The 20377-nt window shown below is 39.4% G+C and overlaps 1 protein-coding gene and 1 pseudogene across 5 annotated transcripts in view; both read right to left on the reverse strand.

Annotated features, from left to right (window-relative positions):
* The window catches only part of NCK1 (NCK adaptor protein 1), a 92422-nt gene that overhangs the window by 61674 nt on the left and 10371 nt on the right, over positions 1-20377 (reverse strand). The window lies entirely within an intron of this gene.
* On the reverse strand, positions 6045-15817 carry LOC308617990 (spliceosome-associated protein CWC15 homolog; annotated as a pseudogene). The gene is made up of 4 exons: positions 15776-15817; positions 11529-11585; positions 10886-10972; positions 6045-7657 (listed from the first exon to the last, which is right to left on the reverse strand). The product of its transcript is annotated as a spliceosome-associated protein CWC15 homolog (transcript).

Genomic DNA, 20377 nt, shown 5'->3' on the forward strand with positions numbered 1-20377 from the left:
TGTACACTTTGGAAAGGGTTTATTGAAAGCTAACACTGAACACTATGTAGGTCTTATAAACAACCAAATCACTGATTTTACCAAGCTCTCCCTTGTAAACATTTACCAGGTTTTTTTTGAGGTCCTTCTATGTTCCAGGCACAGTGTGAGTGAATCAGCTTACAAAGCTAAAGCTGTCCTGGGAAGAGCTTACAGGTTAGTGGGAAAAGTTCTATTCCTTGTTAGTATTATTTTACCTGTAATGCTGACTTATTTTAAACATATTTTGCTCCCAATTAGCATTACAAACTATGCCAGTTGCATCTGTAAATTAGGTCCAGTGTGTTGCTGTTTATACATTTAGCTACCTCTGACTGGACCAATAAAACTACTTGTGTTTCCACTTTATAAACTCTTAGCTGCCAGAACACACCTATTTTAAAATGTAATATAAAAACATATAGTCTGCTTTGAATTCCAAAGGCCTAAAGAACAAAAAATATAATGGTCCTAAGAAGGCAAGCTTGGTATCAGGTTAAAACAGGACAGATCCAGAGGAGCAGCATAACAAGTTTATACTCACTAGTTCTAAGACAGAGGCTGTACATTCTGGTTTCATTCTCCTCACAAAGGGTAATGCCAAAAAGGAAACTACGAATAGTTGGAGAAGAGCTTTTCTACTCCATGTGTCATCCATCCTGGAGTTTCTGGGAAATACAAATTATCTTCCTGGACATGGAAGGAGCGATTTTATTCAGCCTAGACTGCCTAGACTGCTTCTAACCCCTAAGCGCTGGGGAAAAGGACCCTCATAAAGAAACATGTCCTTTTCCTAAGGAAAATGGAACTAAACTAGGTGACTCTACCCTCAAAAACAAAACAGGAGTCAGAAACTAGAGACCAGTTTTACTGGACTATGACAGTAAAACACCTGGGTTATCTCATGTCTTTATTACTGTTATCTCTACATTGCCTCCATATTTGGGTATGTGGCCTGTTAAGGTAGAGGAAATGAGAGGACTGTCTAGATTCTCTAACTTTTCAGCCAAGCTTGAGAGAACCCTCAGGTGGTTGTGTAGGTGAACACAGCTTTAAAAGCACAAAGGAGGGACTTCCCTGGTGGCACAGTGGTTAAGAATCCACCTGTCAATGAATGGGACACGGGCGCAGCAACAAAGACCCAATGCAGCCAAACATTAAAAAAAAAAAAAAAAAAAAAAAAGGCACAAAGGAAAATCTACATTCTCTGAAATCTGATTCAAGGGAAAAAGGAGAATAGGAACCAGTCCAGGCCTGAAGACAATACACCCTACATTGTTCTCACATAAAGTGAAGCAATGCTCCACAGTTGTTTGCAAACTGTTAAAGAGCACAGAGGGCTAGGTCTTAGGGGATAATTCTCTTCTACCATCACCCCATCTAGCTTCCTCAGGCTATCCCTAATCTGTAGGGCTAGGAGGTATCTCTTACCCTATTTGACATTTAAACCATGTTCATATATTACGCTGATAAATAAGGATCTTGCAAGTGCAGGATCTGCACCTAAGAGTGAGTACCTCCTTCAATTCTGTACCCTAGGCAACTTAGATGCTTGTCTCACCCTAGTCCCAGCCCTGCTTCATTGCCCCTGTGAATAAAATATGCTTATGATACATTCAATTTCCTTTTTAACCACATCCTTGGGTTCTAGATGCTGCTCTGTCATTTGCTATGACTCAGAGAACGTCGTATCAACCTCCCTGAAACTCCATTTTCTTATAAGGGAACTGAATAAGATAATATCAAAAAATCTTTTTTTTTTTTTTTTTTTTTTTTTTTGCGTTATGCGGGCCTCTCACTGTTGTGGCCTCTCCCCTTGCGGAGCGCAGGCTCCGGACGCACAGGCTCAGCGGCCATGGCTCACGGGCCCAGCCGCTCCGCGGCACGTGGGATCCTCCCAGACCGGGGCACGAACCCGCGTCCCCTGCACCGGCAGGCGGACTCTCAACCACTGCGCCACCAGGGAAGCCCTGAAAAATCTTTTTTTTTTGAGCACCAAAACTATGATCTAAGTTTCCCCTTAAATTCTCTCTGGAATAAACAAGACCAGATTTGTATTGTGTTCTTTTGTTTGTTTATTTTTTAGAAATTTATTCACTTTATTTATTTTTTTATTTTTTGGCTGCTTTGGGTCTTTGTTGCTGCGTGTGGGCTTTCTCTAGTTGCGGCGAGCGGGACTATTCTTCGTTGCATTGCGCAGGCTTCTTATTGCAGTGGCTTCTCTTGTTGCGGAGCACGGGCTCTAGGCACAAGGGCTTCAGTAGTTGTAGCATGCAGGCTCAGTAGTTGTGGCTCAAGGGCTCTAGAGTGCAGGCTCAGTAGCTGTGGTACATGGGCTTAGTTGCTCCGCGGCACGTGGGATCTTCCTGGACCAGGGCTCGAACCAATGTCCCCTGCACTGGCAGGCGGATTCCTAACCACTGAGCCACCAGGGAAGTCCTTATATTGTGTTTTTAAATTTTTTCATTATATTAATTGCTCACTATTCCACTCCTTACTCTTTAGTACACTCTAATTACTGTATGCCCTAAAAGTGTCACTCCAAGTTGTACATATTTCCAAAAGAGTACACACAGCACAGGGGACAGCAGAACCATCATTGCCCCATGATGTAGAGTATAAATAAGGTTTAGGTTGCATCATCACTTTTTACGAACCATATTTTCCTGACATACACCAAACTTGAGGTCACCTGAAATCCAAGACTTATTTAACATGCAATTAATCATAACATTTGAGCATCTTTCACGTTAACTGCTGCACTTATCATGCCCTCCATGTGTAATTTTTATTCAAACACAGATTCAGGACTTTACTCAGAAATCACCTCACAGCTATCAGAATGGCTATTATCAAAAAGACAACAAATAAGTATTGGTGAGGATGTGGAGAAAAGGGAACCTTCATGTACTGTTGGGAGAAATGTAACTTGGTGCAGCCACTATGGAAAACAGTATGGAGGTTCCTCAAAAACTTACAAATAGAACTACTATGACATAGCATTTCGACTCCTGGGTATTTATCCGAAGAAAATCAAAACAGTAATTCAAAAAGACATATGCACCCCTATGTTCACTGTAGCATTATTTATTTACAAGAGCCAAGATATGGAAGGAAACTAAGTGACCACCCACAGGTGAATGGATAAAGAAGATGCGGTATATATAAATGTACACACACACACACACACACACACACACACAGGAATACTACTCAGCCATATAAAAGATAAAATCTTGCATTTGCAACAACGTGGATGGACCTAGAAGGTACTATGCTAAGTGAAATAAGTCAGAGAAAAAGAAATACTGGGGCATCCCTGGTGGCGCAGTGGTTGAGAGTCCGCCTGCTGATGCAGGGGACACGGGTTCGTGCCCCGGTCCGGGAAGATCCCACATGCCACGGAGCGGCTGGGCCCGTGAGCCATAGTGGCTGAGCCTGCGCGTCTGGAGCCTGTGCTCCGCAATGGGAGAGGCCACAACAGTGAGAGGCTCACGTAACGCAAAATAAATAAATAAATAAATAAAAGAAATACTGTATGATTTCACTTATGTGTGGAATCTAAGAAACAAATGAACAAACATAACTAAACAGAAACAGATTCATAGATACAGAGAGCAAACAGGTGGTTACCAGAGGGGAGGGGTGGGGGGAAGAGAAGTAGGTAAGGGAGATTAAGAGGTACAAACTCTCAGTGACAAAATAAATGAGCCACAGGTATGAAATATGCAGTGTGAGGTATATGTCAATAATTATGTAATATCCTTGTATGGTGACAGATGACCAGACTTATCATGATCATTTTGAAATGTAAAGAAATATGAATCACTATGCTATATACCAGGAACACAGTGTTACAGGTCAATTATACTTCAAAAACAAACAACAAACAAGTTCAGAAAAAAAGAGATCAGATTTGTAGCTACCAGAGGGGTCAGGGGAGGGGGAATTGGATAAAGGTAGTCAAAAGGTACAAATTTCCAGTTATAAGTACTAGTATTATTAACACTGCTGTATGTTATATATGAATGTTGTTAGGCGAGAAAATCTAAGAATTCTCATCACAAGGAAAAAAATTTTTTTTCTATTTCTTTAATGTTGTACCCATATGAGATGATGGATGTTCACTAAACCTACTGTGCTAATCATTTCACGATGTATGTAAGTCAAATCATTATGCTGTACGCCTTAAACTTATACAGTGCTGGGTGTCAATTACATCTCAATAAAACTGAGGGAACAGTTTAGGATGGTAAATTTTGTATTATATGTATTTTACAACTTTAAAAATCAGGGGGAGAAGTTATATACATTTAAACTTTCTAGATCTAATGTTTCCCTTTTTATCATTTTCTGTTTAATTATTAAATTCTAAACAACCTAGTCTCCACGCTACAGCCAGAGTAATCTGAGCTTTTAACTCCGCTACTCAAAATCCCTCAATGGTTCCTACTAGCCCTCAGGATAAAAACACCTTCATACAGTCGTATCTTTCCATATTCTCTACCTATGCTCTACCCATACATAAAGATCCATGTTCTGCTCCCTAAATTTGGCATCCTTTAAGGATGTTTACCTCTGTATTGCTCCTTCTTTGGAACCTAAATTCAAGAGTCATTTCTCTTATCATCAGATAAGGCTGACTTAGGTGCCTCTCCACACCTCTCTTATACAACCTTTTATTTATTTTATTAAGGCACTCAGTGTCCTGTCACTGAAACAGGCTGCTTAAATAATGTCTCCCTACACAGCAAGTTCTTAGATGAACTAGACAAAGTCTCAGTTCATTTTGTATCCTTGGCACCTTAATACATGCATGTGATAATTAAATTTACAGAATCAACATCATAACTTTCAGCTCCCTTCACATGGTGTTCCAGTCCTCAATATAGCATGCCCTTCCTCACTCAGCAAACTCCGGAATATCCTTTATGATCTCATTCATGTTTGTTATTTTTTTCATGTTTGTTTTCTTTGCATCACTTCCCCAGACATCTCTGAGCAGAGTTAGTCAATCCCTTCTCTATGCATCTACCTCTTGTACAGTTCTTATAATTTCCGTACCTCCATATGGCAGAATCCATTAGTTGTCTACCTCTTTATTTGTCCTCTTCTTCCTAAGTAACAGAACTCCCCAACTGGGCTCACCACATGGCAACCACAATAAAAAATTATATTTTAGGCCTCCTTTGGAGTTAAGATGTGACCATGTAAGTCTTATTCTCAAGTAGTAGTCAGTTGCAGCTTGCCTCCTATAACAAGTAAGGCAACCCACCCCTACATCTGGTTTTTACCCAGTGTCCATAACTCTGGTCTCCAGTATCACGTGTGACTCTGTCAGCCTCTATGATCTTACAAGACATGAATTAAAGATCACCTCAACTATTTCCATATCTAAACCTGGCACAGCCAAGGCTTCAACCCCACTTTGCAAGCTGTACTTCTAGTCCACTACTTCCACAGATAAATTTATCTCATTTTTTAACAAGGCTTTCTTTTTTTTAAATTCTTTCTATTTTATCTTATCATTGCTTTTATACAGCAGGCATATACTACCCATTCTAATATTTTTTAAAAATCAGTTTTAAAATTTGTTAATTCAACGATTATTAAAATTATATGGGTCCCTGAAGATATTGGTGAAGAAAGGTTAATATGACAAAGCCAAAAGATTGTATAGGATATATATGTACCTATTTTGCTATTAAAAAGAAACACATGCTTTTTTTCCCCCTGAAAATCACACTTTTCATCTCATCAACTTTTTTCTTTTCTTTTCCCTTCCTTCTTTCCTTTCTTCCTCCCTCCCTCCCCCTCCCTCCCTCTCTCCCTCTCTCTCTCCCCCTCCCTCCCTTCCTTCCGTTCTTTCATACTTTTGCAGGGTAAAAGTTTCCAAATCTACTTTCAGAATACCATCACTACCACTAAGATAGAAACAATATTTATCACTGTATCACCAGTTCCTAGCATATTAGGCACACAAGGATCTAGTGACTGAGGCTGATGCCACATAAGGATATGTTACCTGTGGCAATGAGGTCAATAGGTAAGATTCTACATTCCCACTTTGTTACAAACTGAGTTACGGGCACTACTCAATTATCAATTCATCAAAAGACAGGAAGAGACACTACCAAACGTAAGGTAGATAGATAGTGGGAAGCAGCTGCAGAGCACAGGGAGATCAGCTCTGGTGCTTTGTGACCGCCTGGAGGGGTGGGATGGGGAGGGTGGGAGGGAGGGATATGCATGAGGGAAGGGATGTGGGAACAGATGTATATGTATGACTGATTCACTTTGTTATAAAGCAGAAACTAATAAAAAAAAAAAAAGACAGGAAGAGAAGTAAAAAAAAAAAGTGGTAAACAAAACAAGGAAAAATAAGTCTACTTATAAACTAGATGTAAATGAGTTTAGTTCATTTATAAGATAATAAGAGGTTATCAGATTCGATATAAAAATAAAATACAAAATTCAACTAAAGCTGCTTATAGGAGAGAAAGGCTGAAAATAAATGAAAAAATATTTTGGCAAACATCAACACAAAAAAAAGATGATGTAGCAATCTTAGTATCAGACAAAACAATATTATGGCAACATTAATAGGTATGGAGAGGTATTTCAAGTACATATGGAACATTTAAAAAAAAACTAATCGTGGAGTCACAAAGACAAAAATTTCAAAGAACTTATATCCAAGACCACCTTCTCTGACCACAATATAATGTTAAAATCATCAATAAAACATCTTTTAAATGTTTAGAAACTTAAAAATGGACTCCTAGGCAAAAAATTTTAAAGAAAATCATCACAGAAATGATAAAATAAGAACCAAGCAACAATAAAAGTATTATGCTATCAAAATGTGGATCTCGGCTTATAGCTCTAATGCATTTTTTTTTACATTTTATAGCCTTTAATTAAGCACATAAAACTGTACTATTTAATATGTTTCTCCATGAACTTTTTGTGAAATTCAGATCGCAGCGTATCATTTACAAATCTTTTGTCTTTCTTCTGACCATCTACACCTTTTGCACAGTTCTTGAAAACAACATCATCATCCCACCTTCTTTTAACTTTGAAGTTGGCCTGAGGCTGGGATGGGCCAGTGAGATTAAGGAGAGGGTTTCCACTCAGAATGTTTTCCATACGAATCCTTTCTTCTTCAGCCTTTTGTTCTTGTTCCTTCCTGGCCTGCTCTTCAGCTCTTTCTTTTTTAATTTTTTCCAGCTCCGCAAGAAGAGCTGCAGTTATCATCATCATCACTCTCCTCTTCAAAATCTTCATCTTCATCTTCCTCATCTGTTAGAGGGTCGTCTGCATCGAGGTTGGCAGCGGGAATCCGGTCCAACCGAGGCTTCTTTGACACTGAAGAGGAGGTTGTATGTTCTCGGGTTGGCCGGTCTCTGTTTTTTTCTCTTGCAGCAGCTCTCTCTCTCTCTTCCAGCTCTCTCCTGAAGTCACGGTTCCGAACTTCTTCAGGGGCATCCTGAGTGGTCTGTCTATATTTTATCTTTGTATGAGAGGGTAGGTCTCTGCTTGAATATTGCTTTGAGAGTTGGCTCAAATCACCTTCTCCTTTTCCTCTCCCCCCTCTTGCACGTTCAAAAGTTGGCCTAGCTGCTGTTGTCACCTTCTATGAGTCTGCTTTCCTGCTGCCGCTCACTTTGGCCGAGCTCCGACGCAGTTGCCTCAGGAGATCATACAGACGCCATTATAACTCTTGGCTCCCAGAAACCTCTGCTCTAATGCATTTTTAACAAAAATATAGATGAAATACCCTTAACTAATATTTTTTCAATCAAAAACTGAAAAAAGATGAGAGTAAACATAAAGAAAGCATAAGTGTATTAATCATGCTTTTAAATTTTCTATATTTTGTAATGCTCTGATATGGCAGGGCCTTTCAGACCCAGGGAAGGACTGTCCCTCCCAGGATTACCTAATCCCTAGAGATAGCAAACAGTAAGCCCAAGAGCACATCTTTGATGTACAACCGATGAATCCAGAGCCCATATCCCCAACCATCTCCATCAAAAAACCTCTCACATACCAAGCCAATATTCTCCCTGCCCTAAATCATGCCAGGGCCACTACTAGAAACAACTAAAGACCACCCCTATCACCCAGAGCTATAAATTATTCAAACTATCCAACCCCAGACCTGCTCAAGCTTCCCTACCCTGACTCATCCTTCTCACAGAAACCACAATAAAGGCTCCATACTTTCCCCTTTGACTCCTTTTGCCTCCTTGGTGTGGCGTGACTTCTGTTTCTAAGGAACTCTGAGTAAAAACTTCTTCTTTCATGACAGTCATTTCCATGTCTGTGTGTCTTACTCTACCTGATTAAATCAAATCCTGTGTACATTTCAAGACATTAAAGGAAATAAAGAGAAATTAAGAAAATGGAAAATCAGAAAAAAATATCCCAGAGAAGGGAAGAGTTTCTCAAACTTAATCAAAAAGCATAATCCATAAAGGAAAATAAATAAATATGGAAAAGATTGACGAGTGAGTACATTAAATCCTCTGCTTTCCTTAAAATCAGTTGTGAGATAGAACTCACATACAAAATTCACTGATTTTAAGTGTAGAGTTTAATGAGTCTTGACAAATGTATAAAATTGTGAAACCCGCACCACAATCAAGATCTAAAACATTTTCATCACCACTTTCTGGCTCCCTTGTGCCCCTTTACAGTCAATCCTCTCCCCTTTAGCAACTACTAATGCTCTGTCACTACAGTTTGCCTTTTCTTAAATTTCTCATAAATGAATCATACAGTTGATTACATAAAACTTAGAAGTTCTGTTCATCAGATTCCCTATTATAAAAAAAATCATTAACATACTTTTAGAAAATGTTATAAAACAGCCTTACTAAAAAAGACGAAATTCTAGCAAGATTAGGATCACCGCAGAATGCAAACAGCAACTTATCAGACATAGAGCTAAACAGGTGGCATAATGGGGTTGGGACCCTTGCTTTCTGGGAGGTAGCAGAACTGACACTTACTCTAGAAATGGAATTGCCTTCCCTGCCCAAAGTGTCCCTCAACATTTACAGTATAATACCTCTGCCCAGCACCACCATCCAATGGTTTCAAAATGTTTGCTTTACCAAAATGAGACCCATCTTAACCTCACCTCAAACCAAAGGACCAGTCTAATGGGGAAGGAGAAATAATACTAAGCATCTGACCATGGCATACTCTGGTCCTACCACATATCACGTCACCAGGAAACTGCCAGACTAACAAAATAATGGAATGGCATATTAAAGGCTCAGCTGAACAGTCGCCCTGCTGGTCTTCCAAGATGACCCAACAACTACGGTGTTATAACCCTATTATCTAGAATGCATGAGTCCAGAAACCAAGAAGTAAAAGCTGGACTAACTAACTCTTTTCACCATCAATCCGAGTAACTCACTTGTGGAATCTGGATTTCCCATACCCACAATTTAAAAGCTTTCCCGTATTAGAGGTCCTGAGAGTAACGCTTCTACCAGAAGATACAATAAGGGTTCTACTAAAAGCTACAACCATGGAAGTTAATGGAAGAAAGGGTTCCAGAGGAGGAAGGCATCAAGCACCTCCTTGATGCAGGATGTGTTCTTTGCTGGAATGTTCTTCCCCACCTCTTTATCTGCTTAATTTCAACTCATCCATCCAGTCTCTAAGTAAGTAGAATTCCCTCAGAGAAACCTTTCCCAATCCCTGAATGCTAGGCCCAGGCTAGTCTCTCTGTCCTTTTACATTTTCTCATGGTCCTGAAAGTTTCGTACATAATGGTTATCACAAATGTGTTGGTTGAAAGGTAAGTAATGCAAACCTAATTGTACTAACTGAAATGTAATTAAATGAATGGGCACTAAAAAAAGCTAAAACCACTACCTGGGCACTTTGGCCTCCTCATGCTGACAGACCAGCGGGCAAAGAAAGAAATAAATATACTAGGAATGATTACTGACTCTCATTATCATTAGCAGTTGCTGTACACAATGTAGGTAGGAAGCAGTCTGTCTCAGACTCAGGTTGTTTTCCGTGCTTGGTACTAATAAAGGGAACAGGAAATTGTAGCAACAATGGCCCAAAAAGGACAAGACAACTAAGGGCTCAAGTCCCTCCGGTTTGAAAGTCTAGAGGTCACAAGCAACCTAGAGCAGCTGAACTGCCGGCCCAGCATAAGGGAAATCTAGAATGGGTGGTGAAAGAGGAAAATGATGAATATTAATTAATGCCTGCTTCAAGACCAGTTGCAGCAGTAGGTAGCACCAGCTTGCAGCAACAACCCTTTTTAAATTTCTGTTGAGACTGCAGTGACTCGGCGAAGGATTAGAATCAATGCAGGGTCCAAACAGATCTGAGCAGAGCAAGAGGTGCATTTGTGGTAACTGGTTACAAAGCAAACACCTTAACACAGCTAGAATCAAAAGAGAGGCTGGCAGCCAGACACAGATTCTATCAGAAAAATCTTCATCTGCATGCAATCCAACTCTCCTTTGATTCTAGCTGTATTCCTTTCCTAATGCTACGTAACAAACTGCCATAAATTTAGTGACTTAAAACAATACACATTCGTGAACTTCAAGTCCTGGAGATAAGTTCAAAACAGGTTCTACAGAGCTAAACTCAAAGCCTGCACTCCTTCAGGAGGCTCTAGGGGAAACTCCCGTCCAGCGCTGAGGAGCTGCCCACAGTCCCTGGCTCCTGGCCAGGCCATCATGACCTCTGCCTTCCACTGTCACACCTCTCTCTTCCTCTCTGTTCTGAGCCAATTTTATGCAAATTCTCCAAAATTTATGCTCAACGTACTGTTTCTAAGATGTTTCACCTTTACATAGTAGTTTCATTATTTCACCTTTCCTTTATATTTCACAGTTTTTCCATTTTCTCCTTCTAAAACTGACACTCCTGCCTTCCTCTTATAAGGCTCCTTCTGATTACACTGGGCACACCCAGATAATTCAGAAAAATCAACCTATCTCCAGAGTTCCTTCTGCTATGCAAGGTAACACAGTCACAGGTTTAGAAGATTAGGATGGAGGTACCTTTGGGAGACCATTATTCTGCCTACCACACTAGTCATAAGCCAAGGCTAATAGTTACAGGTAGGTTCTGACTTACTTCCCCCACAGTGTTCACTGTGATTCATTTTCTTTCTGCCCTAAAGCTTCTTTAAAGCCATGAAGTGAGACACCACTTGGCAGGCTCTCGTGTGCAGCCCTAAAATGGGGGAGAGAAAGAGAAAGAATTTACCCTGCACTGAGGCAACCGTCAACTGATGGAGAACAAGAACAGATGATACAGTTTACTCCTGTCCATCCCTGAACAGACAAACTGAGAAGCATCTAGATCCTCAAAAGTTCCCACTGGGATTGAGTCCTGATTGCCACAGCACTGAATAACTCAATAACACACTCTTGTATTGGCTTTTCTTCTTTTATTTCATTCACGCTGGCCCCTTGCTCTTGTTCCCTAGGATCATCTGCCAAATAAATTACCTGCACGCAACTCCTTGCTTTTAGATTGTTCTCTAGGGGACAGGAGGAGGAGGAGACCTGGTTAAGACAGTCAAGTAAAGAGTTTTAGACACAAAAAAAGGAAACATGACTTAATAAAATGAAAGCTATGCACATAGGAGGTTGTCTAGTGTTGACACTATCACTGTATAACTGAGTCAAATCTCTTAACTTCTGTTTTAGCAACTGCAAATGAATGGTTTGACTTCCATGATTCTCTATAATTCCTTTCAGCTCTAATCTTTTATGATACAACAAACAGCGTTATGGATTGGTGAAAGGGGACAGCAGAAAGGCAGAGTTGTGAGTTTATCACCAAAGAGGTAAGCCAAGGAAACTGTTGAAATCAGCCAGTCAGAAGGTAATATAGTGTGGAGAAATTAGAACCAAAAAGCCATGGGGAAATTAGAACCCTCATACACTGCTGGTGGAAATGTAAAATGGTATAGCCACTTTGGAAAATAGTTTGGCAGTTCCTCAAAAGGGCAAACATAGTTACCATATAACCCAGGAATTCCACTCCTAGTTATACACCCAAAAGAAATATATATACTCACATAAAAATTTATAAAATGAAGTTGAACCCTTACCTTACACCATATACTGAAAGAACTCAAAATGGATCAAAGACATAAATGGAAGAACTAAAACCATAAAATCCTTAGAAGAAAACACGGCAAAAGCTTCACAACATTAGACTTGGCAATAATTTCTTAGATCTAACACCAAAGTACAGGCAACAAAAGAAAAAATAAACTGGACTTCATCAAAATTAAATTCTTTCGTGCATCAAAGGATACTATCACAGAATGGGAGATAATGTTTGCAAGTCACATATCTGATAAGGAATTGATATCCAGAATATATAAAGAACTCTTACAACTCAACAACAACAAAAAACCAACCCAATTAAAAAATGGGCAAAGAATTTGAACAGACATTTCTCCAAAGAAGATATACAAATGCCCAGCAAGCACAAGATGCTCAACATCACTAATCATTAGGAAAATGCAAATCAAAACCATAATGAAATACCACCTCACACTCATTAGGATGGCTAATCCTATCAAAAAACAGAAAATAACAAGTATTGGTGAAGACACAGATAAATTAGAACCCTTGTGTATTACTGGTAGGAATGTGAAATGGTACAGCCACTGTGGAAAAGTTTGGGGTTCCTCAAAAATTAAAAATATAATCAAGCAATTCGACTTCTAGGTATATACCCAAAAGAAATGAAAGCAGAGTCTTGAATAGATATTTGCACACCCATATTCACTGCAGCATTATTCACAATAACCAAAAAGCAGAAGCAACCAGTGTCCATCAACAGATGAATGGGTAAATAAAATGATATATACAATCAACGGAATATTACCAGCCTTAAAAAGAACGTGCTACAATGTGAAGACATTATGCTAAGTGAAATAAGCCAATCACAAAGGACAAATATTGTATGATTCTACTTAAATAAGGTTCCTCGAGAGGTCAACTACATAGAGACTGAAAGTATGGTGGTTACCAGGGGCAAAGGGGATGGGAGAATGAGAATTTAGTATTTTATTGATACAGAGTTTCAGTTGAGGAAGATGAAAAAGTTCTGGAAATAGGTGGTGGTGATGGTTGCACAACAATGTGAATACACTTAAAGCCACAGAACTATACACTTAAAAACAATTAAAATGGTACATTCTGTTATGTATATTTTACCACAATAAAAAAATTTATACATGAATGTTCGTAACAGTATTATTCATAATAGTCAAAAGGGAGAAACAACCCAAATGTCCATCAACTGATGAAAGGATAAATTTGGTACGTCCATACAACAGAATATTATTCAGCAATAATAATAAAGTACTAATGAGTTATAAAGTACTAATACATGTAGTAATAAGGTACTAATACATGCTATAACATAGATGAACCTTAAAAACATTATGCTAAGTGGAAGAAGCCAGCCACGAAGGACCACATATTACATGATTCCATTTATATGAAATGCCCAGAATGAAGAAATCTAGAGACAGGAAGTAGATTAATGGTTGCCTAGAAGGACTAGGGGTAGGGGAGGTCAGAGGGTGACAACTAACAGGAGTGGGGTTTCTTTTGAGGGGTGGTGTAAATGTTCTATGTGGTGATGGTTGCAAAACTCTGCAAGTACTAAAAGCTACTGAATTGTATACTTTATTTCAAGGAATTTTTAAATTTCCTCTTTGATTTCATTGTTGACCCACTGGTTTTTTAGTAGCATGTTGTTAAGTCTCCATGTAATCCTTGTTTTCTCGTTTCTCTTTCTGGGGTTGATTTCAGAATTGTATATTTAAATGGGTGAACTGTATGTATGTGAATTATATCTCAATAAAGCTTTTTTTTTTTTTTAAAGCCAACAGGACCCAGTGACTGAATGGAACTGTAAATGAAGCAAAGAGATGAATAAAATATTAACTACAAGAAAAGGGAAACATCATAGTTTGAATTCTCGCTCTGACATTTATTATGTGTGTGACCTTGAGCAAGTTACTTAACCTCTCTGTGCTTTGATAACATCTACTTACAGGGTTGTTGTGAAGACTAAACAAAGTCATACATAAAACACTTAGTACAGTGCCTGCTACATAATCCTCTTTCCCTGCCCTATCCTCCCACCTAATGCTAAAAATTCCATGACCAATTGTAAGAAAGTATAAATTTAGTTATATCTGAATTTTAAGAAATTATGTCTGTTCCAGGTAGCAAGTAACCTTAAGGTCACCAATTATATACTACTGGCAAAGCAATTTTCAACTGCTAATTCACTGCAAGTTGAAACCCCAAGGCACAGGGAAAGATAAACATTAAAAGCTCTATTCACCAATTATCTCTCAGCTTCTTTTTCCCTTCCCCTCCTTCATTTTTAAATACGTCTTTCCTTGCCTTTCCTTGCCTACCCGCCTTTTTACCCTACCCTTTATTCCAAACTACTACTCTTACTTATAGACTGCTATTGATCATGAAAAGGCAACAATAAGTTACTTTTTTCCATAATAATACATGTTAAGATGGGAGGGGAAAAAAAAAAAAAAGATTGGTCATGCAAGCTATGGAACAACCAAACTCCGCCCAGCTAACCTGTCAAAGTTCCCTAAACAAAAAGATAATGAAAAGGAATGCAGGAAAGCTCCCACTTCCCCTTGTGTAAATGGCTCTTATTTGATTATCTGGAGACAGAATCCTGTGGCAACTGCAAAAAGGAACTGGAATTTCTCCACACTACCTATGACCAAGTTCCACTACCAAAAGTCAAATACTCTAAGCAGTTAGTACAATTTGACATATAAAACTATATTTCCATTTTAAATATACCTTCATTTCATTTCAATGTTAAATAAGAATTTAATCTCAACCCATTTTAAAGGACATTTCAAAGGAGCACCTGCATTATAAATGCTTCCGGAATAAGATTCAGTAAAAGGATGTGGTTAAGAAGCATAAACAGATGAACTGCCATTGTACTGCTATGATTCTGTGTATTTTCAGATCAGAAAACTCCTACTAAAAACTCTTCAAAATAAATTCATAAATGTTATCTCTATATAGGCTTTTAGTACAATTCTAACTTACTGAAACATTTAAAAAGAATATATCTCTAAAGAAAAGATGCTACAGCAAGTTCAGAAGCCTTTTCTTCTTCTACAAACTCCTTAATGCCTTCTTGATGCTTAATGGTATTGTCTTGTATTGTATTTCACTTCAAAACGTTTAATGGACACGTACTAAAAAGAGCAACTACACTAACTGCTTTTAGTATAGTATGTTAATAATCCTCACAGCGACCTTATGAAGCAGATATTAATATCACCATTTTATAACCTTCAGGAAAGGTAACATTTCAGAAGCTTCAAATGCATATCACAAAGAATAGCCACACTAGCAGCAGTCAAGCTAAACTTTCTTCTTTCTGAAACTTCCTGGTTTCCTTAACCCTGTATTAAAAATTGGTTCTCCTCCCTCTCTACCTATTCCCGGTTTCCATATCTGGCTTCTCTTTTTTTCCCCCTTGCTCTTATCAATATATTCCCTCTCAGTAGATCATCCATTTTTAGTGCTTCATCTTATCACCTGGGCCCAAATGATTCCCAAATCTGTAATTTCAATTGTGTGCTCTAATCCAAGCTACTGTTCCTCAATATTTCTACATGAAAGTCTTGCTCTCACCACAAACTCAACACACATCAATCCCAACTCACCATTATCTCCAAAACACCAACTCTTCTATCCTCTTTACTCATCTGTTAATTACAAACCACTATCATCCCCTTCACCCAGACTCCCCACTTTAGTCACACGGCAATTTGTGCTGGTTTTTCCTTTGATTCCTGTTCATCCTTTTCTGTTCCATTGACACTGCCACCACTAAAACCCAAGCCCTCAGCAATTCACCTAAATTACCATTAGAAGTCTTGGTTATAATTCACTCCAGTCTCTCCAGTTCAGTCTGTTCTGTATAACAGTCATTCATTCATGCAACACATTTACTGACGACTGTGCTAAGCATTGGCCGGGTGCTGCAGGGATACAACAGTGAGAAAGACATCTCTTTCTAGCAGAGGACACAAGTAAAGCAAACAGAATGTTTTTTCAAATAAAATAGTTATACATTGTGATAAATGCTGTGATCGATGGAAACACAGTGCTATCATAAAGGACAGAGAATAGGAGAGCTATTTTTGTTTGGGATTTTAGTTAGAGATGGATTTCAAGCTGATATTGAAGATGAAAAGGAGGGAGTCATCTAAATATTTCGAGTGCTCCAAGCAAAGGAAACTACAAAAGACACAGGTTCCAGGAGGAAAAAATGTTTGGCCTGTTATGGGAAATGACCTAGTCTAATGTAACTTGAGAATAATAAGGGGGAAATGGTACAAAATAAGGTTGGAACAGACATAGGCTAATTTTATTCTATGGGTAACAAGAAGTCATTAAAGGGTTTTAAGCAAGGGAGTTCTAATCTAATATACACTGTGACAGAAACTGCTAGTGCTCATTAATATCTGTGTTCTCTCTTTCATTAGTACACTGCTATACTACATTTCCCAGCCGCCTCTGTAGTTAGGTGGAGTCATGGAACTCAGTTCTGACCAATGGAATGTAGGTGAAAGTGATATACGCCACTTTTTAGTGGGCCCTAAAATCTTCCTCCATACTTGCTTCCCTTTTCAAGACAGCCTCAAAAGTCATATTGTGATGGTAGTGACAATTTAAAAAGATAGAGTAGCCTGTGCCCCTGAATTACTGCCTGGAGCAGAGGCATCCCCACTCCTACTCCATCACACATACACACTATACTGACATGAAAAAGTAATTTAAACTTCCATTGTGTTAAGCCACTAAGATTTGTGCTTATTAAAGCTGTTAGCCTATCACGATTAATACAGAAATCTTAAACTTTGACTGCCGTGTAAAGAATTAGTTAAAAGGAAAAAAAACAGTAGAAATACAAAGACTAGTTAAGACTCAACAACAATAACGACAACAAAAGTTTTAAATACAGGACTTCAACAGACATTTCTCTAAAGATATACAAATGACCAACAAGTATATGAAAGGATAGCTACTATCAAGAAAGGAGGGAAGGAAGGAGGGAGGGAGGGAGGGAGGAAGGGAGGGAGGGAGGGAAGGAAGGAGGGAGGGAGGGAGGGAGGAAGGAAGGGAGGGAGGGAGGGAGGGAAGGAAGGAAGGAAGGGAGGGAGGGAAGGAAGGAAGGAAGGAAGGAGGGAAGGAGGGAGGGAGGGATGGTAGTTCCTCAAAGAAAGTATTGCAGTTCCTCCAAAAATTAAATAGAGAATTACCATATGGTCCAGCAATTTCTGAAAAGAGACTTGAACAGGTATTTGTACATTCATTGTTCACAGCAGCATTATTCATAATAGCTGAAAGTGGAAGCAACCTAAATATCCATCAATAGATGAATGGATAAACAAAATGTGGTATATATATTCGATGGAATATTACCAGCCTTAAAAAGGAAGGAAATTTTGCACATGTGACAACATGGATGAACCTTGAAGACATTATGCTAAGTGAAATAAAGCAGTCATAAAAAGACAAATGCCAATGATTCCACTTAAATGAGATAACTAGAGCAAACTCACAGAAACAGAAAGTAGAATGGTGGTTGCCAGGGGTTGGGGAAATGGGTAGTTGTTTAATGAATGCAAAATTTCATTTTTGCAAGATGAAAAAGTTCTGGAGATTGGTTGTACAACAATGTGAATAGGGCTTCCCTGGTGGCGCAGTGGCTTAGAGTCCACCTGCTGATGCAGGGAACACGGGTTCGTGCCCTGGTCCGGGGAGATCCCACATGCCGCGGAGCGGCTGGGCCCGTGTGCCATGGCCGCTGAGCCTGCGCGTCCGGAGCCTGTGCTCCGCAACGGGAGAGGCCACAACAGTGAGAGGCCCGCGTACAGCAAAAAAAAAAAAAAAAAAAAAAAAAATGTGAATATACTTAACAATACTGAACTACATACACTTAAAAATGGTTAGAACTGTAAATTTTACGTTATGTGGATTTTACCACAATTTTTTAGAAGAGCAGTTAATACAAATGTGAATCATTACACTGTATACCTGAAACTAATAAAATGTCAATTATATCTGAAATAAATAACAACAGGAGTCCAAGTAAAAAGATGATGGTAGCTTGGTAGCCTGGACTTGAGTGGTATGGTGACTATGTAGACAGAGAACAGAAGAATTCAAGATGTATTTGGAGTTCGAAGAGACAAGATGGATTAGAAGTGTGGGAAGGAAGGGAATCAGGTATGACACCTGGGTTTTAGCTACTAGGTGAGTGGCAACACCACTGAATGACATGAGAAAGGTTGAGGAATGAACTAATGGAGGCAGCAGGGAAAGGGTGCAGTTTAAGAGTCAGGAAATCAAGAATTTGTTTTCATTGTTTTCAGTTCAAAATGCCTATGGGATATATATACAAGTGGCAACATCAAGGAAACAGCTTGATGTATTTGGCATATTGTATTTTCCAAAGATGGCTGAGACAATATCTTCAATGCTTCTCTTACTATGTAATTTAGACACCACCTCTTAATGGGGGAGACAACTTCCCTCCCCTTGAATATTGGTAGGCTTATTACTATGCAGAAGTGAAGCTATGCAACTTCCAAGGCTGTCATAAAAGTGTTACAGCTTCTACTGGATACCCTCAAGAGGCTTGTTCTTGGAACCCAGCCATCATGCTATCATGAAGCCCAAGCAGCCTACGTAGAGATCTATATGGAGAGGAACCAAGGCCCCTAACCCAGGGGTCCCCAACCCCTGGGCCACGGACCAGTACCAGTCCACAGCCTGTTAGGAACCAGGCCACACAGCAGGAGGTGAGTGGCAAGCAAGCAAAGCTTCGTCCGCTGCTCTCCATCACTCGCATGACCGCCTGAACCATCCCCACCACCCCCACCCCGGTCCGTGGAAAAATTGTCTTACACGAAACCAGTCCCTGGTGCCAAAAAGGTTGGGGACCACTGACCTAGCCCATAGCCAGCCAAGGAGCTCACAGTCAACTGTTAACAACAATTTGTCAGCAGTATGAGCAAGCAACCCTAGATGATACCACTTGGAACAGAGACAAGCCATCTCCACCCAAGTCCTGCCTAAATGTAGATCTATGAGCAGAAGAAAAATGATTATTGTTTTAAACCACTCAGTTTTGGAGTGTTTTTACACAGTAGTAGATAATGGATACCAATAAATGACTCTGGAGCTCAGAGCAGAGGTCTTGCCTGAGCAAGAGGTCAGCCACGTATCAATACTATTTAAAATCATAGGCTTAAACAAGATCACCTAAGGGAGAGTACAAGAGAGAAGTAATTCCAGAATGAAGCTCTAAACTCCAATATAAAAAGCTAAGCAAACAAGAGACATCACTAATTCAACTTCAAACTCTTTGCCAACTGCCTAATTAAGAGATACAGACATAAGGTGTTTTATTAGTTTCATTGTCATAAAACTACCAGGGCCGCCTCACCTGTTCAAATCCAGACTTACTGCTCTTTCATCTGATAATGAGTTAGCATTAAGGGAATTCTCTTTATCACCTTAGGAATCCCTTGTCCCTCTAGAATTTGATTTCCTGTCTCCTATAATGCTCACCCTCCTCTTTCACTGAAGTTTACTCCTTCCTTTTGGTAGGTGGAGCAAATCACGCAATAGCTTTCTGAGAAGGAAGTGAGGAAGAGAAATTTTTGGAGACCTTACACGTCTTAAAATGCCTACATTCTATACTTGTACTTAATAATTTGGATGGGTAAAGAAATCTAGCTTGGAAATCATTTTCCCTCAGAATTTGAGGGCCTTGCTCACTGTCTTCTGGCTTGTGAGGTTGCAGTTGAGAATACTCAATCTCTGAAGTCGAGGGACCCATTTCTCCCCCTCCGGAAGCTTAGAGTCCCATGTATTCCAAAATTTCACAGTGAAATATCTCGGTGTCTGTGTGTACTGGTTATTAAGCTACTGTCCTAGACTTCAAACCTACTCTTCTCTACTCTGCTTTGTAATGCTGAGGGGCTGGAACCCTGAAAATCACAGTTCTTTGCTAGCTGGCGTCCTGTTAGACTCTGCCTAAAAGGGACACTAGAAAGACACTGGAAGATTGAAGGAGGGAACAGGGAGATACTCCTTCAGCTCAGTATCAACTGTCAACCTTCAATCTGGAAACAGCAATGGTTCCAGCATCAGCAATTGGTTTCAGTTAGCAACTTTTTGCTTGCTTTTGTGTTTTTCCTGCCATTCCCAGACCAGCCTTATCAAGTCTCCTAAAATACTTATACTTCCTG

This window comes from Mesoplodon bidens, assembly GCF_964165515.1.
Source record: "Mesoplodon bidens genome assembly, chromosome: 5".
NCBI lineage: Eukaryota > Metazoa > Chordata > Mammalia > Artiodactyla > Ziphiidae > Mesoplodon > Mesoplodon bidens.